The following is a 23,964-nucleotide window of genomic DNA, read 5'->3' as shown; positions in this document are numbered from 1 at the left end:
CATTTTTAATGAATTCATTTTAACAATATGGACTGTCCAAAGTAGGTAGCACAGATTTGTGGGAGGTAATCAAATGCTGTCACTGAAAATATTCATAGAGGGGTTGAAGTAGCATACAAACCTGTGCCAATGCTTAGCCCATATTGTGGAAGGAATTTTTGAATTTAGTGGATGATGCAATCACATTATCATGGATCAATCTGATATAGCCTCTACATAAAGACCACTGGAGAAATCTGTTGGCCATATAATGCTGTATGTATGTGGAAAAATGCTAAGCAAGAGAAAGTATCCCTTGTTAGAGGATCAGTAACAGCTCAAAATGGAGGAGTTAGTAAAGAGTAGGCATAGGTTCTTAGAGGCTAGCATCGGTCAGACTATAGTTTTAGCGCAGAAGTCTCTTAAATATGGCTCTTACAAATTCAGGTCAAAATCTGTAAGGTAGGTAGGTTGCTAGAACAGTCAGTGGTCTTATCTTCACGACACACAAGCCATGATGAGTCACTGTTAAAATAGTCTGAGCTGAAAAAACAAAATATGAAAGACTGTCACAGACCAGAGGAGGCTAAGGAGACGTGACGACTAAATACAATGTCCAATCCTGGATTGAATCCTAGAACATGATAAGGGCATTAGTGGAAAAACTGATGAAATCCAAATAAAGTCTATGGCTTAGTTGATAGTAATGTACCAGTGTTGGTTTCTTATTCTTTACAAGTGTATTCTAGTATGCAAGATGTAAATTCAGGGTAAAATGCATGAAACATACATGTACTATCATTACAATTTTTCTATAAATCTTAACTTATTCAAAAAATTAAAGGTTCATTAAAAATTTTTTTTATCTGTGGAGATTTATTTTCTTTTTTTTATTGTTGGTGTATTAAAAATTTTTGAGGTTCATTTTTCTCACACATCATGGTTTGCTCCAATTGATCTATTTTGTGAATGATAGTTCAATATGTTTTACAAACTGATTTGTTTCATTTCGTATCATGAACTGAAAACCACTTCAGAGGCCATGTAGTATAATGCAAACACAGTTTCTACATAAGTTGACTTATAAGGAAACAAGTAATGGGATAGATTATGGGGTTGGAAAAGATGTGTATAAAATGAGATCTAAATACTGCATTCATTCATTTTTTTCCTAATTGTATAATATCCTGAGCTAAGGGGACCATTCTGAGTGTACAAATAATATTGCACCAACAGGAATTTAGGGATAAAATGCACAACTTTTGTCACCACTATCCCCAGTGTTATATGTGAAGAAGTTATATATACATGTGAAGAAATGATTTCAAAACTGTAAGGGATGGCAGAAATCATTGTAATGAGCATAGAGGAAAACAAAACCTGAAAAGGAAAGCAACAAGCCAAGACTAGGGAAGCCCATGATGTGACTATAACCAGAGACTACAACTCCCTGGGTCTAACGGACCAGTGTAGAAAGTCAAAACAAGTTAAGAATGCTTCTAAAAAAAAAAAAAAAAAAAAAAATAGCTTCTTCATGTCCCACTGAATTAGAAACTGTATCCTTATTTCTCTTAAGAAGTACCATGAGATTTCTCAGCATTAAGACTGCCAGCACCACACATTATGAATGTCAAGTCTTTATCTCTTCAAAAGAGCTAGCTGCAGAAGGTGTTTATGACTTCAGTAGAGAAATGCCATTTAGGGCAAAGAGTATTGATAATACAATGGCTTCTGTCCTAGCTGGGAATATTTGGCATATGTTTCCACCAATACTTACTTTCATGTGCTCAGGAAGCTTGACATTCCTTCCTCCATACTCCCTGCAATAATTGTGATAGTATTGGTAATGGGCAAAGCCTTACCTTGCATTGGCAGAAGTAAGGCCTAGGCATTATAATAAGACAATTGGTGTGAGTTTTTATTATTTTTATTTTTTGACACCAGAGATTGAACCCAGGGATGTTTAACCACTGAACCACATCCCCAGCCCTTTATAATATTTTATTTAGAGATAAGTTATAACTAAATTGCTTAGGGCCTTGCTAAGTTACTGAAGCTGGCTTTGAACTCATGATCCTTGCCTCAGCCTCCTGAGCCACTAGAATTATAGGTATGTGCCACCACACCCCACCTTGGTATGGGTTTTTACATAATAATTAGAAGCAGTATTTAGGTGTAGTCAAGGTGTATTGTGATTTCCACTTTTCAAACTAATAGGTTTGTTGGAATGATGGAAATAAGCCTCTTGGGTTTGAGTCTCTGTTCTCCCTTTACCTAGTTATGAAACTTTACGAAAGCTCTACCTACACACTGGGCTTCTGTTCTACATATGTAAAATGACAGATAAAAGTTATATGACCTCCAAGACCTAGGAACTAGAAACCCCTTTGAAATTAATCAGTCCACCACTAATCAGAAAGACAATGGCTATGGAAATTAATCCCATAGCCACCATTCAGTTGATCCATCAAACCAAAAAAGTCAAGAAGCACAGGAATGCTGAAGCCCCAGGGCAAGCTCTCTACTTAGTGTATAGGATACTGGACTCTATAGCAGAGTTAGGAGTATGGGCTTTGTAGCTAGGAAACTCAGGTGGAACTCTTGATTCAGTAGCATGTAACATATATGACCTTCAAATGATATTTAATTTTTCTGTTCCTCATTTTTTTTATACTGCAACGTGATAATAAGTACAGCATCTACTCTACCTTTCTAGGTTAATTGTGAGAATTAAATGATTAATATTTGTAAAAAGTTAGTACATATTTGGTATGTTGTACATATTCACGAAATTGTAGTTACTTATTTTGTAATTTTCTTACTTACAGATACTATGTTTTTATTAGAGTTAGCTTTATCTGCATATATGTCTTGACAAAAGCAGCCAGAACCTCCTGTTTACTGTAGATCAACTAAAATGACTAATAGTTGAGACCTCCAATGGTCTCCCATCTCCTCAGCTTGCCATGATCTAGACTTTCTGAAATGGAGAGGAATAACAAGGATACATAACAACAACAAGTAATAAGAGTAACAAGTACATATAAGCATACTTATTCTATGTATCAAACACTGGTCCCTTTGATGCATTGATTAATCTAATCCTACTGATGAGGTGGATACTATTAATGACCATCTAATTTGGGGATGATAAATCTGAGGCATAGGGTGGTTAAGCAGCTTGCCCAAGGAGCAGTTAGGAGACATCAGAGTCAAGATTTGGACCCAAACAGACTGACTCTGGAGTCCCTGCTTTTAATATTTTGCTTTGCTGCCATCATAATACCTTGTATTTGTTAAGTGCCTAGCAAATGCCAAACTCAGTACCAGCTGTATCTTTCATACTTAAACTACTGCTGTAAGGTAAGTATCATGTTTACCTAAATTTTTATATATATGAAAGTGATACTCAGAAAGAATAAGTGACGTGAAGTATTTTCCCTATGTTTTTGAGGATGTGGAGAAAGGGGAACCCTCACACACTGTTGAAGAGAATGTAAATTAGTACAGCCATTATGGAAAAGAGTAGTATGGAAATTCCTCAAAAACTGAAAATAGAACAACCATATGATCCAGCAATCCCACTACTGGGTATATATTCAAAGGAAATGAAATCAGTATGTCAAAGAGAAACATGCATTTCCATGTTGTTATGGTTTGGATCCTTAATGTTCCAGAAAAGCTCATGTGTTAGGCAATGCAGGGATACTCAGAGTTGAAATGATTCAGTTATGAGAGCTATAACTTCATCAGTGAATTAATACATTTGACCAATTAATAATTTGAAAGGACTACTGTAGGCAGGCAGGGTGAGGTTGGAGGAAGTAGGTCACTGTGAGTATGTCCTTGGGGATTATATATCTTCTAATTACCCCCTCCTTTTCTGGCTGCCAGGAGCCAAGCAACTTTCCTCTGCCACACCCATCTACCATAATGTTCTGCCTCATCTTAGGCCTACAGCAAAGGACTTGGTCAACCATGGACAGAACCTCTGAAACCATGATCCCAAATAAACTTTCCCTCCTCTAAGTTGTTCTTGTCAGGTATTTTGATCACAGTGAAGAAAAGCTGACTAAAGCACAGGTTTATTGCAATGGTATTCATAATAGCCAAGATATGGAATCAATTCAGCTATCCATCAATGGATGTATGAATGTGAAAAAAATGTAAGCTATATACACAATGGAATATTATTCCATCACAAAAAGAGAGAAATACTGTAATTTACAGTAACATAAATGGAACCGGAGGACATTATACTAAATAAGATAGGCACAGAAAGACAAATGTTGAGTGTTTTCTCTCATTTGAAGAAGATGAAAGATTTGATTTCTGGGAAGTAGAGAGCAGAATAGAGATCAATAGAGGCTAGGAATGGAAAGGGGAAGAAGGGAGGAAGAGAAGGTGAAAAAAAAATACACACACACACACACACACACACATATATATATATATATATATATATATGCACACCTATATATGTGCATATATATGTATGTGTATATATGAAGCCAGATTTAAAGTTAGGTAGTCAGTGTAGTTAGGTAAATCGGGTCTAATATTGAGTGAAATCTAAAATGGAGGCCATGCTGAGAATGACTCAGGGAAAACACAGGACAACTCATGGAATGTTAATGAAGTCCGAAGAGGCCCTAGACCAAAGTCCACCTCAAAGAAGTGTTAATGAACAGCCCCCAGCAAACTTAAAGATAGCCCATCACAAAGAAGTGTCCCACCCCTCGGGCCTTCCAACCTACATTCCATCACTGAAAGAACTATAAAAAGGGGAGACAACAGCCCTTCCACGGATTCCACCTCTTGGGTCCCCTTCTTCCTCCGGGAGAAGTCTTTTCTTCTGTCCTTTAATAAACTTCTAATCTCTACTCTGACCTTGCCTCAGCGTGCTTCTTTGGTGTGATTCTTCAACATCGGGGAAGCAAGGACTCGTCACCGGTCAACAGCGGTAACATATATATGCACATTATATGTATGTGTATATATATAATTATAATATTGTATACTATATATAAGTATAGGCATCATACATCTTAAAAAAGACTAAATAACTTACTAAACATCACAGAGGAATGCTAGAGTCTGTGTTTACAATCTGTGTTCTGTCCACTCACTCTACCAAATTGGGTCTTGGCAGGAAAGAGACCCATTTTTTAAAACTCAGAGGCTTCATAGTAGAAGATGAAGGCAAATTTTATTCAGTGCTGAATTTCAGGGAGAGTTAGATTACAGCAACACCAACAGTCTGTCTGGGAAATATGCTTGCTCCACACCCCCTATTAATGAGGGACTGAAAGCAACAGCTTTCACTGAAGCCCCATACTGTCTGTCTAGCCCCTGCCCCCAAACCCTGGAGAGTTCTCACCAACAAGATTTTCTCATATATAAAGGAAAAATGTTACTGAAGCACATAAAGAAAGCTATCATATGAAATTCAAATTTGTTCAACCTTCCTGAGAATGAATCTTAAGTGAACAAAATAACATTCTGACTAAAGCCCATAATCACATCACTTTTTAACATGATAAAATACAATGACATACATGATGGAAATAATTGTGGAATAAACTTGCCCTGTTTAATTCTATAGGAGAACAGTGCACAGGATATCAATGAGGCCAATACATTTTTATGATCTACTACAAAAAGAGTAGTCAGTGTGGAATTAAGCTAATGATTAATATTTCCTTCTCTTTAAACTAGATGCTTGCAAGTATTGCCCACAAAATATTAATATGAAAGAATGTTCCAAAAGGCATTATAATGAACAACAAAGATTTAGAAAAATATGTAAGTTTATGATTTGTATGCTTTCCCACTGGAAAATATCTCCCAAGTTCAATGAGGTCATAATGCTAAATATGAAAAAGAAGACAGATGGGGAAACTTGTATCTTAACAGTGACTTTTACTCACCCAGCATTTTAATATTATATTATCCCTTCCAAAGCCACAGTTAGCAAAAGCTGAAGAGAAATGTGTGAATTTCTACTCTGCTGAGGATCCTTATATGCAGTAAAATATGAACACATTTGTATTAAATCAAAGTCTTTTATGAACTATAATCCATCATTGAATGACTTATTTGCTTATATTCCACTCTAAGCTGATACATTTTTTACAGCTTTGCTGTTTTGGCTCTATGGGCTAGAATTCCAGGTTCTTCAAAGATTCAGAGTGGAGTATATCTCCTATTTAGCATTTAAACATGGATAGACAAAGTGTTTCCCTTATCCCGTTTCCAAAGACCCCATTCCTTGAGCCTACAGTCTCTTAAATCTTCAAAGACTTTACATTTAAAATTTATTATAAACAAACTCTGACATCCAAATTGAAGATGGGGTTTAACTACACCCTATGTCAAATTATTACTTAGTTGACTACAACATGTACAGCATTTGAGAATGTTGTGTGGTTGGTATACATTTGATTAACATTATATTAAGCTATATGCTATAATAATTATACTCAAGAATAAGTATAAGACAAAATGGTGAATGAAACTCAGAAAGTATGAGTCAGAATGCTCCTACATCGTAGGCTTTACTACAAGTAGGAAACAATGGTTATCTAAATTGGGAAAGGATAAGGAAAGCTGAGAGCCACCATATTCTAGGTTTACAGTAGAAGGAGGAATAATAACTGAGAAAATAGACACAGGTGTTGATTACTTCAGCATACTTAATAGCACCCAGTGGTCCTCTACTGCTATGAGGGGTGAGAGATATAAGAAAGAAAACCCCCTCTAACCAGGGTTCTGCAGATGTATGAGGTTAAGGAAAAAGAATGGAGACAGACTATCCAGGTACTCAGATCTAAAGTCCCATTAAAGATAAGGTTGTGATCTTTCTCTTAAAAAGTGTGCAGCCTGTGGTGAATTGAATGTAACTAAAGCAACAACAATGCTTACATTCATCTCAATCTTACAGTAAATCGATCCCCAACAAAATATGAGTGGCCTAATAGAGAAACAAATTCCATTTTGGAACACTGATATAATTTACCTCAATTTCTGTTCTTTTACAAATAACAAGCTGTATTCAGAAAGTAGATAAACAACAACAAAACACACTTACACAGAAGGAAGAAAATATGAAGCCATCTCAACCAGTCACACAGATGGCCAAATCAAGGAATTATCAAAGAGGGACTTTAAAATAACTAAGATAAGGGCTGCGGATGTAGCTCAGGGTTAGTGTGCCCCTGGGTCCAACCCCCAGAAGTGGGAAAAAAACAGAATAACTAACATAATGTTTTTAAAGATTTGGTGGAAAAGGTGAATAACATGCATGGATGGGTTTATAATTTTGGCACTGAGATGAAGCCATCAAGAGAGAAAAATGAAAAAGCTAGAAATGAAATATAGAATATCAGAGATGAACCCTTTATAAGGGCTAAGCAGTTCACTGGGTATAGCAGAGAAAGGAATTTGTTACTTGGATAGTCTAAAGAAAAGTATCCAAAACTCAACAAAACAAAACAAAACAGCACAAATCTAGAACATTGTCTGATATCTCTGGGAGAATAGCAAATCATCTAGCATATAAGTAATTGAAGTCTCAGAAGTAGAGGATAGGAAAGGTAGCAGAATACAACAGTTACTAATATGGCATTATGTAAAAATGTGGATGTGTAACCGATGTGATTCTGTAATCTGTATTTAGGGTAAAAATGGGAGTTCATAATCCACTTGAATCTAATGTATGAAATATGATATGTCAAGAGCTTTGTAATGTTTTGAACAACCAATAAAAAAAAAGAAAAAAGAGAATTGGGCAGCAGTAATATGTGAGGGGATAATGACCAAGAAGTTTTCAAAATTTGTAAGATACAAGATCTTATATATCCAAGAATCTCAAAAAATACCAGGCAGGCATGTCATAGGAAAACTGTAAAAATACAAAGGTAAACAGAAAATCTTGAAGGCATCCAGAGATAAAAGAAATATTACATAAAGCAGAATAATAATGAGAGGTATATAACTTCTTAATGAAAGAATAAAGAATAGAAGACAATGGAACATCTCATCCTTCCCTCTCCCACATCCCCAGCCCTTTTTTAAAATTTTGAGATAGGGTCTCACCAAGTTGCTTAGGGCCTGCCTGGCTAATTTGCTGAGGCAGAGATAAAGATGCACATTTTGCTTTTAAAAATTTGTTTAAAATAATACTAAGAAGATAACATGAAAAATTATGTTTGGTTCACCTACAAAATGCTAGCAAAGAGGAACAGAGAGACACAGAGAAGGCAGGGTGAATGGAATTCAAGCACCAAATGGGATATTTATATTGAAACATACCAATAATTATTATAAATGTAAACAGACTAAAAGATTTAATAGAAGGCAGTTCTGTGGACCACAAGAAAAAGACAAGACTCAATTACACGTTGTTTACAAGAACACATTTTAAGCAAAAAGACACAAAAAAGGATGGCAGTAAAAGGATGGAAAATATGCACACTGGAAATATGAAACCTAACAAAGATAGTGTGGCTAGACTGATATAAGGTAAGGTGGACTTCATGGTGAAGAATATCAGCAGAAATTATGAGGGAAATTTCATGATTATAAAATGTTCAATGTAAAAAGGATATACAAATTCCTATATATGTTAACTACTAGTCCCAAAGTTTTTACACACTTAGAGAAAAAATTGAGAGCACTACAAAGAAACTTAAACCCACAACACAGGTTGAAAGCTTCAATACTTTGAGCAGTTTCAACACTTCTTGAGGAATGAATAGAATTTATAGAAAAAAATCAGAATATGGAAACATTGATCAACATTATTAATTTTACTTGATATAAATTTGTAGAACTGATCAACAGAAGAATTTCCAATTATGTATACATGGAATAGTCACCAAGTAAACCATAAACTGAACCATAATATAAGTTTAAATAAATTTCTAAGGTCAAAACCAAATAAGATATGTACTGATGCTGTGAAAATATTGAGCTTGAAATCAATGAGAAGTTATACTCCATTTGTGAGTGATGTGTCAAAATGCTTTCTACTGTCATATATAACTAATCTGAACAACAATAACAAAAAAAGATTAAGGGCAGCACTATTGATTTCCCTCCTTCAAAGTTATAAAATTCTTATTCTAATGTAAAAAAAAAATGTAAAAAATCTACATCCCCCCACATTGGAAATAAAACATCCCACAACAAAATAAGTCATGAGTAAAAGAAAAATTCAGAAGGGAAGTTGGAAAATACTTTAATTAGAATGATAATTTAAGTTTAATAGTGAAAAAAGAAAATTAATGTAAAGTAGCCCTAATAGGGGAGATTTGTAGCTTGAAATGCCTTTTCTCAAAAGGAAGAATATCCTAAAAGAAAGAGTTTGCATTTATATCTGATAAATCTAACAAAAGAAGAATTAATTAAACCCTGACTAAGTAGGAAAAAGTAATAAAAATGAGAAAGGAAATCAAGTAATGACATAAAAGCAGATAAATAAAATCACCCAAAGCCAAAATTTGGTTCTTTGAAAAGACTAATAAAATGTTAAACCACTAGCAAGACTGATCAAGGAAAAGAGAGAAACTAATAGTATATTACTAACCATTATCACACAAATGAATAATATAATAAATACAAGTGGGGATATTACTGGAGATGATATAGACATTAAAAGGATAATGAGGGGTGGTTATGAACAATTGACTAATAAGACCAAAAAATGAATAGACAAAACACTTGAACAGAAACTTCACTAAAGAAGATACACAAATGGATTAGGCACACCAAAAAGCACTCAGCATCATTAGTTATCAGGCAGAGGCAAATTGAAACCAAACTTCAATACCACTATATTCACACAAGATGGGTAGAATGAAAATAATTGGCAACCCTGAATGCTGAGATTATGTGAAACAATCAGGACTCTCATAGATTGCTGGTGGTGGGAGTATAAAATGGTACACCATTTGGGGAAATTGTTTGGCAGTAGCTTTATTTAAATTTATATCAACCTTATGAACCAACAATTTCACTGGGAGGTGTTTGTCCAAAACAAATTAAAACATTTGTCCAAAGAAGATTTGAAAAAAAAATGTTTATAGCAGCTTTACTCATTAAAGCCAAAATCTGGAAGCAATCCAGGTGTCCCTGAATGTGTGAAAGGATAAACAAACTGGCATATTCATGTAATGGAATACTACTCAGCAATAAAATGTAGTGATTTACCGATACATACAAAAACATGTGTGAATGTCAAAAACATTCTGAGTGAAACAAGGCAGACACACACACAAACACATCACACATACACAGAACTCCACATAATGTAGTGTTTCCATTCCTATACAGTCCTAAAATAGCAAAAACTAAGTTATGTTGATTGAAATGGTTACTTCTGGTGATAGAGGGAAATTCACTATGAAGGACAGAAGGAAATTTTCTGGGGTGATGAAAATCTATGTCTTGATAGAGGAATAGATTACATGACTGCATTTTCCAAGTTTATCAAACTATCCAATTAACCATGGAGTACTTCACTGTATATTAATTACACACATAAATAGCAAGACAACTTTAAAAAGAAGTATACACTCAACTTCTTGTATGTGGATGGGTGAGGCTGCTGAGAGAAGAACCATGAGCACTCGTAAGAGAGACATCAGTAGAGAGAGGAATTCTCAGTGAGATACATATGGTCTTCCTATATCAGAATCACATGGAATGCTTATTAAATGTAGATTCTTGGATTCTCATCAACTTAGTTTGGAATCTCCAATTTTAACCAGATTCACAGAGGATACTGATGGCACATGCTAAAGATTGGGACCAGCTGGGTTGTAGAATTTTCAGCCCAGAATACAGAATTTTATCATATAGAAATAGTGTAGTTAGACAACATTGAAGTTAATGCTTAAAATGTGATTTTGGATATTTTCACGAGTTATGAGTGTTATGAGCCAGCTTTCATGTCTATAAATTGTATTATTTTATTGAGATGAGCTGACAGTAATTTTTTGAAACTTTGAGCATCTGACAGAAACTAGAACTTTAAATGGGATTCTTTTTATATTATTTTTCAGTTGTAGATGGACACAATACCTTTATTTTATTTATTTATTTTTATGTGCTACTGAGTATCAAACCCAAAGCCTCACACATGGGAGATGAGCACTTCACCACTGAGCCTCAACCCCAGCCCCTTTTAAATGGGATTCTAACTCTTCCTATGTTATCTAGATAAATTTTCAATAAATATTTATGTAAAAATGTTTAGGAAAGTGAGTTATATTGCACTAAAATAATAGCTTTGTTTCTGTGAAGCATAAAGCATTCAAGCAACTACTATTAGGAACATAAAGACATCTGCTCAGGATTGATAGCAACCAAACACTACCAATCTTTCACACTGAAGTTTTGAATATACAAAGAGCTTTCAGGCAGAATAGGAATAATCAATCAATCAATCAATATTTGCCTCAAATCTATTATATCAAAGTTACTATAACTTTACATGAACCTGTTTTGAAGAGTAGCTCCAATGATCATTAATTAGGGATCTTGGTCAAGATATTTCACCTCTCTGAGCCTCGGTTCCTTCAGTATTAAAATGAAGAAACTACTAATATATCTCACAGGATTTTTGTAAGGATCGGATCTATATTAATATATAAGTGGGGACTGGCCCAGAGTTGATGCTTAATGAATGGTAACTGTCATTTCTTGGTCACAGTCTAACCATTAGAGTGATTATTTAAGCCTCCCTTTTCTTAATGAACAGGGACAAAGAAGATGTTGACTAAGGATCAAGTGGATCATATATTTAAAGAATAAAATATTTTGGAGAGGAAAAACAAGAATCTGAGCCAGGCACAGTGGTGACACAGTCCTGTAATCCCAGTGGCTTGGGAGGCTGGGGCAGGAGGGTTGCAAGTTCAAGGCCAGCCTCAGAGACCCTAAGGAACTTAGTGAGACCCTGTGTCGAAATTAAGTATGAAAAGGGTTGGGGATGTGGCTTAGTGGTTAAGTGTCCCTGTGTTCAATCCCCAGTACCATAAAAAAAGTACCTTTGTATTATTCACTTTTCCTTGTGTTTGGGATGTTGAGACATGTAGGATAGGATTAGGATGTCCTCTTGGGGAAAGGGACCAAAAAGACCACTTCAGGTGCTTCTAGACCTTCTAGTCCATGTTTTGATCTGTACTTTATACCTGGCAGCCAGCACAGTGCTTGGAACATAGTAGGAAATTAGAATAAGGTTTAGATTAAGCTTCCAGCTAATAACAGTAAACATGACTTGTTTTTTTTTCCTGTTTGATTCTCTTGGTATCCTTCTGTATAGCAGTGGTTAACTACGAAATCAAAGAATTCTCAAGATCCAACCAAATATTTTTCACATAAATAACATTTTCAGTTACTATCATTATAGGTTGTAGGTAATTGATTAGAAGGATAAAAAGAAGTGTTGAATATGGGCCTTGCCTCCCAGGAATTTATAATCCAGTAGAGGCAAATAAATACAATGGTCAATACAATATGAGCAAGTTTAAGATAAATGTTGTATGAATGTTTAGCTAGTATTATGAGAGTTGTATGGGATGGGGGGAGGGGAGTGAAAGGAGAAATCTTATTTTAGTTGGGAGGACAGGAAAGACATTTCAGAGAACATAAACTAAAATCACATACACTGAAATCATACCTCCTTGATGAAGCTGTCTCAAATCCAGCCAGGAAAAGGCATCTATCTTAATCCTGTTCCCCTGTGGCTTTTTGAATTTTGATTACAGCTCTCTTCCCAGAGTGTTTGTATAAGCTAGCTGGGCAACCAGGCTGTGCCTTCCTGGAAGGCAGGGTCTATGGCTCTTTCATTTTGGCACCTTCCTCACTGTCTAGCACATCACAGAGAGGACACTGTATAGAGTACACATTAATGAATTAGACAAATATGTCTAGGCCCAATAGAGGAGACTGGATTGGCTAAAGTATTATTTGTAGGTTAGGACTAGAAAGATACGTGGAGCCGACTACTATGCACTTTGTTGATAGAATAAAATCAGCCACCCTCTGCCCCCAACTGGTTGGCATTTAAAGTAAAGCCAGGAAAAGGTTGTATATAATGAAGGAATATGATGAATGTGGCATTTGGAGATGTTATTTGGATTCCATTATAGTAGTTACTATTAGAGCTTAAAAAAATCTTCTTCATATTCAACTATGCAGTGAAGTCTGAGTAGAACTGTGGATGTTACAAAGAACACTGTTATATTTGGTAATTACACTGAGATGCAAGCACCACACCAACCAAAGAGTCCCAGTGAACATTTTCAACTCTGACTCCACTGGAGAGCTGGTATATGTCTAACTAAAATCCACCCTGTAACGCAAGGCAGAACTTCTGAATCATAACTCTAAGAACAAATTTAAAGAATGGAGTATGCTAGGAAAGAGCTAATATTTGGACACCACAGCTGCATGTTAAATTTGACAAGGGAACTGGCACAGTTAACATTAATTAGAGTTTCAGGTATAGAAGATGGGTGCATACCCTATTTACATATATAAGTGGCCATACCTGTTACTAATAGCACACTTTGGGTAAGGTTTTTAAATCCTATTTCAGTAGACAATACTATCATGTCTAATCAGATAATAGCTGCTAAATAGTAAAAAATATTAATAAGCTTTTCCAAAGCTTGCAAAACAAAGTTAGCAGATTTAAATGTAACCATTTTCAATTTTCTCACAAATGAGGCATTATTGCATTAAAATATACATACACCAAGTAAGCCTTTGTCAAATAATTCCTTCTGAGTACAATGTATATATCTTGTTTTCATGCTGATATAAAAAATCTAGACTTCCAAACAGATAAAGGAGTGATCCTTTAAATATGCCTATTGTACAGAAAGTTTCATTTATAGAACCACTCTCAAAAGATTCCTTTTCTCTCTATACAACCCATGTAGATTTCAAATGAGATTTGAGTTACATATAATTTTCTGGAAACAATTTTATTGTATAAAGTCAGACACATTTACACTGCCAATTGAAATATGCCTAAACTTGTAGGCCATGCCCAGTGGCACTACTGAAATTAAAAGGGAAGTTAATGGCACATTTGTCTTTCTCTCATGGGACTGGAATCCTAAGGGAACTTACAGAACTCTTTCTGCACAAGAGGCACAAGTGCTTAGGTGCTTGGATGAATTATCTTACCATCCAAGATATTTTCACTTCCAATGTTATTCTCAACCCCAAAGCCTCCATTTTCTTTAGAAAATGGTAAAAGGCAAATATAGATTTCCATTATATGTTCTAATGACTACATTAAACAGAGTCATCTTGGTTCATTTTATATAATTGGCATAGATTATTTAATAATTTCCCAAAGAAAATATTCACATATTTTTCAGTGTTCTATGCAGTCATTTTGCTTAGATATAATCACTTGAAAAACACTATCAAATAAGCACAAGCCAGCAGCCTTATCAGAACTGCAGATTATAAGGAGGCACTTTGAGACACTGTTCAGGTGACAATAGCCTTGGTATTTGGAATAAGAGATCTGTGGACACTGAAAGAACACCTCTGCAGACCCTGAAAATAGACCAAGGAATTGTTGATTAAAAATGATAAGTTTATCGTTTCCTAATTGTCCATGTCTAAGAAGATAATTTAAAATATATGGTTTCCTATCATACCCAAAGAGAGTGAAAACTGTTTTTCACATACCCTGCCTTTGGAAACTCGAAGTTAATATGAGAGGTTGACTATTAGGCAGATGGTCACTGAATAAAAGGTTTGTAGCCACAGACAAACAGAAGAGAACATGATGAGCCCTTGAGAAGTCACAAACAAACAGAAGGCATCAAGGCAAGAAGCATAAGGTATATATTTTTACCTTAGAGAGGTAAATGGGTGAACTAAAACATGGTGTACTAGAAATAAGACTAAAGGGTAGACTAATGAAACTCTGTCTCCTTAACTCAAATGAGCAAGATCAGAAGGACTTCCAGGCTATGATGGGTTACAGAGAGCACAGCCACTGTCTATTCTTTAGCTTCCCTACAGACAAATGAGAGGCATCATACTTAACTTCAAGATGGGGGACTTAGTGAGAATGTTTTTCTTGTCTTGAGAACTGTTGAAATGAGTTCTTTAGAGAGCTTGTGGATATGGTGGCTGGAACAGTCTCATCTGTAATATGGGGGCTGAAGTATTTTCCTGTCTGTAGGCAAAGAGATAAACCACCTCACCTTTCTTGGGACTTGACATTTTTATTTCATAAGACTTTTTCCTGGTCTAATTTGCATTGTGCTACTATGAATTCAGAGCCTATCCTATATCACATCAGGTACTTCTAGTATTCCTTCCAAAGAAGAACACCTGCAGCATCACCAGTCACTGCTGATCTGTCCCATAGCCTGCATTCATTTTTGCAAACAGACTAGGTTTCCCATGAACATACATTTATTAAAATGGACATGTCTATTTATAACATTCCATCAATCATCTCGAAGTCTTTTGTAAGCATAAAGTTGGTTTGTGCTTGAATCTAACCCAACAGCTTAGATGGCTGCATGACCATTTCCAATTAATAGATGCACATGTCGATGCAGTGGTTGTTTGGTGAGAATTACCTATCACAGACCTTACTCAGCAAAGAATTGATGTACACATTCCACTCAAACACTTTAAAGAATGCTGAATATAAATGTCTCAGCTACACATAGCATATTCTGAGTTAAAGGACATAGAGTGTGTAGTTTTTTTTCTTTAAGGATGATTATAAGCTGTCCCCCATCTAGTACGTGAAAACTCTAGTATATTTATTACTGGCATTAATTGTGAAAATAATCAGAAAGTTAAATGCTGACCTGACCTCACAAATTCTACAATGATTTTTATCACTACAGTTGCCGTTGCTGCTTTAGCCTTCCAAGGGAGTCTTGTACACTTTTTCATGGGAAAAACAATCCAAAATAACCAAATAACACCCATATAACAGGATAGAGCAACCTAAACCTTCATTTGGGATTGTTCTAGGACCACTCCAAGTCACTCAGGAGATTCTGTAGTATATGAAGATATACACACACTCCTCAGCAGTTTCAGGGCAGGGGAAAGGATTGTGAAGAACCAAAACATCACAATGAGTAATCGTTCATCTGGACAAAATGCTCTAGCCAAAATATGGCATTTAGAGAGGTTAACACTCTCTCTCTCTGGAAACCTTTCAAGTTCAGTGGTAAAGAATGAACACGTTTGCTTGATGAGGTTGCTCAATTCAGATAATACAAACATTGGCAAAAATAAAAGTTTTCCGAGAAATGATGTCATTTTTCATTTAGCTACATATTAAAATTTCCCATCAAAAATTAGCTGGTGGAGTGATTTCAACCTTCCCAAAGAATCCCTGTCCTATTCTCTCCAAAGAGGCTTGAAAGTGACCACTGGCTCCAGCAATCTTCTCTCCGCTTGTTTTTCTCTGTGAGCCGGAGGCTCTTGGGCGTTGGTTCTGTCAGCTATCTGCGGCATCTCCCTTGCCGCCATGGAGGGACACTTGCTTGCTCTCCTAGTTTCCCTTCGGCATTATGGAGTGCTTATCTTCTGTGATTTCCCTGAAGATACACCTAATAAGATTCTCAGAAAAATATACCAATAGCTAATTATAATTACTTATGCTCTTGTGTCATAAATTAAAATTAATGTTTTGTGCTGTGTGCTTAAAGTTAATAAAAGTATGAGGGACGAGATCCTTTTTGAATCAGCTGGTATACCATTTCCTAAACACAAATAGGGCTTTAAACAATCAGATATACACATTCACTTTTCAATATCAATATTTTCAATTCCTCTTAGAAAACAAAACAAAACAAAGGATGCACTTTTTAAAGAGTCTAAGCTGAACAGTCAAACATCATGGAGTTTGGGGAATCAAGAACCCCTGTCCCATCCGGAAAGAAGAAATGCCTCAACAAAAAGATCCCCAGCATAAATTTGTTAATTTCTACAAAGACATTCAGGTTAAGCCTTCAAATCTACATCCTTCAAAAACATTGCTTAAATAAATCTTACCTGAATACGACTTCCTTAACAAAGCCATGCTTCTTTATATCTGGTCCTACCCAGACAATTGCTGTCTACATTTGGAGCAGACACAGAGAGAGGAGATCAGAGAAAGTTTAAGGCATATCTAAAGTATTCTCCAAGGTACTGGCCAGAAACATCAAGCCCATACTCGCGGTATAGAGAGATCATTAATGGGCATTAGTGACAGACCATTATGACTCTCACAGATCATTAATGATTCATCATGTAGCAGTATTGTTCTGGCAGTAATCAGACCATTGCTTGGACGCAGATATAAGCTTTGCCCATACTATTTGCTTAAACTTATTATTTCTAAGCATAAAATTTTATTTTGCCTTCTAGAATTACAAAAAATGGTCTGTAATAGGATCCCTCAGCACATTAGAGGAGTTTTTGGAGCTGGCTGCCTTATTTGGTAGATGCTTCTTCCTAGTCAGGAATCTTATAGTCTGAAAGGCTCCCCAATAGCTTTTGGGATGTAGAAATGTGTCTTTTAGTTTGAAATTGAATTATTGATGAACAGAAAATGCTATGAGCAAAATAAACGTTTGCAAGAAATATAGTTACTCAATCCTCTGAAACAGTTTATAAAATGTTGAAAATCTACCTGAACATTCAGTTCTTCATCTAAAAAATACATTTTCATATTAAAGACTTTTGTTAGAAATCCAGAGAATCTACTAGCAGTCTATGAAAAAGGCTTTCAGCTAATTTTAACAATAAGCAAGAAATAGACTATTCCAGCATTATAGCGTACATGTTACTGAAGCACTCGATAGTGTTAATATAGGAATCAAAATTTTAAGAAAAAGCAAAAGCCCAAGCCAAATTACCACTCCTTTTATTTTTGCTTTATGAAAGATCCACTATTTTGGTTAAAATATGCAAATGAAAATGGAAATTTCAGTTATTCCGGGAGCAAATGAGTCTTTCCTATTGAACAGATTGGATTCTCCTTCTGTGTGGCTCTGGGAAAGCTTCCCTTGAGTCAGAGAGAAAGGAAATCTGTCTCAAGTTCTGAATATTGTCACTATCAATGAATATTGAAGAATTACTGACACCCACAGGGAGCTATATTTATGAAGTCCCATCACCAGTATTCAGTGCTATATGGAAAGGAAGATTATGTATATTCAAAAGTATTCCATGAACTTACATTATTTTTTTTCCTTGAGCTTCTCTGCATAATCAAAGTTGCCTCGTGCTCTTGCCCTCCACTTTTCTATCCAACACTAAGAGTGTAACAGACAACAGCTGCAAATGTTAGCCCCTCCCAAAGGGATCCAGCCTCAAGCAGAATTGGTTTAGCTGTAAGGATGGGATTTCAGCAGAAGACAGAGGGTGTAGAAAATTTGTTCTGCCCTGACATCAAACACCCTCCTCTATACCCCAGTAGCTGTCCATAGCCTGGGGAATCTGAACATCAGGATCCCTTAAAACCCAAAAGGGCAGAAAAGCTGGTCCTCATCAGGGCTAAATTCCTGCACGTGTGACTGCTGTGGTTACCCAGGGCACTGCTATGAGAAGGGCCCTCTATTTGGTTTAATGCTTTGCTTTCACTGGTTTGAAATTCCTTAACAATTTGTAAACAAGGAGCTGTGCATTTTTGTTTTTTACTAAACCCTGCAAATAATATAGCCAGTTCTATCCCTCAAGAAAACCATTTGTTAAATAATCAATAATTCTGAAAAGGGCAGGTGATCAGCTTCAGAGCATAGCCATGGGATCTTCCCCATGGCTCTTTGGGAAGCTGAGCTAGTTGCTCAGGCCAACAGGAGCACAGTTGTATATGCTCAGTCCCCTATTTGCAACCAAAAGGGCTAATGGAAGAATTTAGGCTTCAGTGAACTCCTCATACAGGAGGGATGCCAAATTCCTTCAAACAAAAATAGAAAACTCTAATATGGAGGCAGCATCTCTTGGCCAATATAAGAGCTCTTTTTAAAAAAAAGGCATTTCCCAAGGGACAAAATTAAGTTATCTCCATATGAGTGGTCTTATCAGGTCTAATCAAGAGACTCGGTTTTTGACTTGTGTCATAGCTTTGTATAATGGCCCTGCAGGGGCTGCACAGGTCAGTGCAGTGGGGAAGGAGGTCCCCAAGGATGGAAGCAACTCAATCTTTTGATGTCTAGACAGCACAGAAATAAACAAAATGAGGGCTGACATGGAGCCAAATTGCAAGGTAGGTGAAATTCATTTCTGTTATCCTGTCTCTCCTGAACCAATTCCCAACTATCAGGTCCTCCATGCTGCTCTATCTCTAGCTGTCTGTAATTCCATTGCAAGAGCTATCCCTATTCCCTCAGTAGTAGCTCATGCTCCTACCTTCTCCTGCATTCCACTTCTCCCTATTCTCCCAGTCCTTATTGTGCCTGGTCTTGGTTAGGCATTATAGAAGAAAGCAGTCTGATTGAATAAATACACACACTTTGTCAATTTTCATGAAAGTATTTTCATTTTGGAACTAAGCATCTTCTCTGATGGGAATACTGTTGGGTAGCAAGACAAATAAGGTGGCTGCTAAGCAAAAGAAAGGCACAGGGTACATCAGTGTTCCCCTGTTATACTTCAGTTTTGATACCTTAGGACTAAGATGTTCCATCCTATAAAAGGTCCTAGGGGGTACTTATTTGTGCCAAACCAGCCTTTGGCTCAGGGTGCCACCCCCAACTCCACACCACCAGCCTGACTTCTCAGAATGTACGAAAGTTATTCTGTGCCTCTGCCTGTTTGTTCAAGATCTTTCCATACCTGCCTACTAATCTTTCAGCTTTCTCTAAGAAGAATCTCTGCCACCTTTCCACACTTCTCAGATTGACTGTGGCCTCTTTGGTCCCTTTACTCCATAAACTTCTATCACCATACTATTAAATTTGGTGGTATTCAGTTATTTACATAAACTTGCATTTATTGGACTATGAGTGGCTAGAGGGCAAAGACTAAGTGACATCTGACAAGCACCTGTGAATAATTCAAATCAATAGAGAATGGTATATCCTCACTGGAGAATACACTAGAATACACTAGAATACACAGTCTGAAACTGTGTGGCTGCCATAATTGTGGCACATCCATATAGTGTACATATAATGTACAATTCTGCATTAGCTGACAGGCAGTGAGTGCATACAATAGTTTCAGTCTCAACAGAATCACTACTAGGGTCCACTTCAGTGCTGTGTCATGCATCCTTTTTAATAGATGTCATCAGCATCTCTGTTTCTCTCCATGTCTCAGCCAATTAACCAATAGTACCCGTTTAAAGTCACAATCCATCATCTGTCCCTACAGGCAAAGTCCAACTAAACAGAACCTGACAAATCTAGTTAATTCTCTGGCCTAAGAAATTGCGGATCTCCAAGCTTTCATTGCTTTGTGGTCAAGCAGCCCGAGCAAGCTTCCTGCCTTCCTGGAGGCCTCGATCAATACTCTGCCCTCTTCTTAGAGCCCAGACACATCAAAAGCAATAATGCCTGAGATTTAATCATTTCTCATTAAAATGCAAAGTGCTGTCTCCAGGTCCCCTTGATAGCTTAATTGTTTTAAAATGTCTTCAGAAGCCGATGTAAACAGATTTGTAGTACATTGTTTACTTGCTGTGCCACCACAGCTTCTTGGCTAATTAATAAGAGAAAGCATTGTGCTACAAATTGGGCATCTCCAAGGTACCGATCCCTCACCTTAAGCAGTTATATGGGGCGAATTTTGAGAGTAAGGACAAACACATTTTTTGTTATAAAGTACTAGGTACCAATAAGTTGAAATCTAATATCCACAAAACCTTCCCAAGGATGATTACAGCACTTTTATAATTGCCCAAACTTGGAAGCAAGCAAGGTGTCCTTCAATAGGTGAATAGATAAATAAACTGTGGTACATTCAGACAAGGGGACATTTATTCAGCACTAAAAAGAAATGAGCTAGCAAGACATGGAAGAAACTTAAATGCACAATAAGACGTTAAGGAAATCAGTCTGATAAGGCTACATACAGTGTAACTCTAACCATATGACATTCTAGAAAAAGCAAACTATGGAGATGATTTAAAAAATCAGTGGTTATCAGATGTTGGGCAGGGTGTGAATAGGTAGAGCACAGGCTTTTAGGGCAGTGCAATGATGTGATACTGAAATGCTGGATACATGTAATTATGTATGTATCACAACTCACAGAATGTACAACACTAACTGTGAACCCTAATGTAAACTGCGGACTCTGGGTGATAATGATCTGTCAGTGTAGGTTCATTACTGTAACACATGTACCACGATGGTGGGGGATGCTGAAGGGGAAGCCTGTGTATAGTGGCAGGGGGTATATAGGAACTCTATGAACTTTATGTTCAGTTTTTCTGCTAACCTAAAACTGCTTGAGAAAACAAAATCTATTTAAAAGGCAAAAAAGTCTGAAAAAAGTACAAAAATCTATTTAAAGAAAACCACTGTGTTTCAGGAGTACATGTTTTCTCAGTAATCCCCATGACAACCTTCTAAGGTTCTCTTTTCCTTTTCTTTCTTTCCTCTTTTCAGAGAAGGAAACTCTAGGTAGGAGAGATAATGTTCCTTGTCCTAGGTCACAGAACTGGCAATTGGCTGGAATGCTGTCAGGGATTTCAAAAGCTTGCTTGGTGGTTACACTGGACACCTTTGAGAGTTTCTTCCAACCCAGAATTTACATGAACCTGTGCCTCTATTCATTCCATAAAGTTCTGTCCAGTGATTCCAATTACTTGAAGCCCAATAGAACTGCCCAAGTCACTCTTTTTTTGTAAAACTAAAGGGTCCCATGGAGGAAGAGAAACACTGCCCAGGGAGCCCTCCATTTCAGTCATATCAGATCATTGATGGCTATTAACTACCCTCTTATCTTCTCTGAGGGTATCAGAAGGAGAAGGTAACCAGAGAGATTCCTGCCCCCCATGTGAACACAGTAGCCCACTGGCTATTCTGCCCATGCCCCAAATCCCAGTCAGCACCAGAAGCCCTAACATACAGAAGACAAAGGTAAAGCCTTCTATGTACTCAAACACACCATCTATTTGAGTATTTTGATATAATAGCCACATCATGTTAAACAAAACAGGTGATGGGTGGTAGGAATTGGGTGATAATAATTTCTTCTCTGTACAATTAAATCATATATTCATATAAAGTCCTTAGTGCAGTGCTGGGCACCTTGTGAGCAGTCAATGAAAGTTAGTCCTCTTCTCTTACCCTTAGTCAATTGTTATCCATTCATTTGTCTCCTCTATAACCTCATCATTCTCCTTCCTAACATTTTGGCAGCATTTTTGTGAAAACAGATCAATAAGCAAGCAACCCACAAATATTAACTGAGTCATTATAAGGTACTAGGACATTTGCCATGTGCGAGAGTTATGACTATGGAAAACACACATGTACACCCAGAGCTCTGGGTTAAAGGACTAGCTACAGGACCAGTAAAAATAGACAGGGATACAATTCAAAAATATCAGAGTCCAAGGCCATAAGGGATATACATAGAAGACAGTAACTGGACCTAAGATGTTGACAATGTGGTTTGATTTGTCTGAGTCACTGGTTTCATAAACTTCAATGTCCCCAAACTTGACCTGATTGTGTGTGCTCTCCATATGGTCTTGTAAGAAACAAATCTGAACTAGTATACACAGCTGGTAATGTGGCATCTGTGTACATTTACTGATAAGAGGTGATTGATGTCCCACCTCTGATAGGACAAATCTTCTAAAAGTGTCTATTCTACGTCAGAGAATGTTTTTTAGTCTATTCAATTCTGCCTTTGACATTGTAGTATATAATACCTAAATTTGTCAGTGAACAAATTCCAGACATAGCACAAATCATACATCTTTCAATTTGATGCCTGGTCTTTCAAAGGTGCTGCTGCTGTGTGTCTGGGAGTGGGGGGACAGGCACATTCACATGTGTGCATCTTAGTACCAGTAAGCCTTGTATGAAGCATACATAATTTTCAAGCATTATGGGAGTTATTCATTCATTGCACAATTGTACGCAATGCAGGGAAAACAAAAAAGTTACTTGGTTTCTGCAGTTCCTCTCCAAGGAAGAAAAAAATTGAGAATGGCTTCTTTTATGTTTATAGCACCCCCTGGTGGAAAAACAGCACATTTCAGTTGCATGCTAATCCCTGCCAACACACCTATCACCCTTCCTTCAACAATTTATTTTTCTTCTCAAGAGTTTTATGGAAGTAGAAATCAAAGAGTTAGATGTTTCCAGATTCATATTTCATGACCATAGGGGCAGAAATATCAAATTTTAGTCTCTGTGTTCATTTATTTTGAAGATTATCTTGGTCAATTGAAAAATTAATGTCAAATACTTGCCCTATTTTAGGGAAACTTCCTTTTCATTTTTTAATTCAGCAAGCATTTCCAGGCTGCCAGTTATGTTCTATATCTGTTCTGGGTACTTGGGACACAGGAATAAATAAGGCTGATTCCTACTGGAGAGGAGCTTGTCCAGAATAGAGAGAGAGGAACCTGTGGAAGGGAACCAGTTCCATGTTCAAAAATTCCAGGTTCAGGGCTGCATCAGGTCTATAGGAAGGTGAAAGGGAACCATAACAGTTTTATACAGCATCCAATAATTGAACTGAGTATTGAACAACTATTTAATTGTTCCCAAATCAGATGGGCTTGGTTGGTGAGGAAGATGAAGTACATCAGGCAGAAGTAGAGGGAACAAAAACTTGGAGGTGGGAAATAACCTGAAACCAGGCAAAATAAAGATGAAACTTGAAGTAATCTGGCATTCCGACATGCCAAGAGGTAGAAGCTGAACAATAAGACCAGACCTAGAGCTTGACTACCTATTTAACCTCACTTGATCCTTGTATCCCTGAAAATAAGGTGAAGGGTGTTTCTTTTATTACTTTGAGTCT

The 23,964-nt window shown here is 36.7% G+C and overlaps 1 protein-coding gene across 5 annotated transcripts in view; it reads right to left on the bottom strand.

Annotated features, from left to right (window-relative positions):
* Fgf13 (fibroblast growth factor 13) overlaps nt 1-23,964 on the bottom strand; it is a 522,252-nt gene that overhangs the window by 88,288 nt on the left and 410,000 nt on the right. The window lies entirely within an intron of this gene.

The sequence above is a fragment of the Urocitellus parryii genome, chromosome X (genome assembly GCF_045843805.1).
Source record: "Urocitellus parryii isolate mUroPar1 chromosome X, mUroPar1.hap1, whole genome shotgun sequence".
Classification (NCBI taxonomy): domain Eukaryota; kingdom Metazoa; phylum Chordata; class Mammalia; order Rodentia; family Sciuridae; genus Urocitellus; species Urocitellus parryii.
The sequence above is the reverse complement of the archived record's forward strand: the minus strand, read 5'-3'. Positions and strand labels throughout refer to the sequence as shown.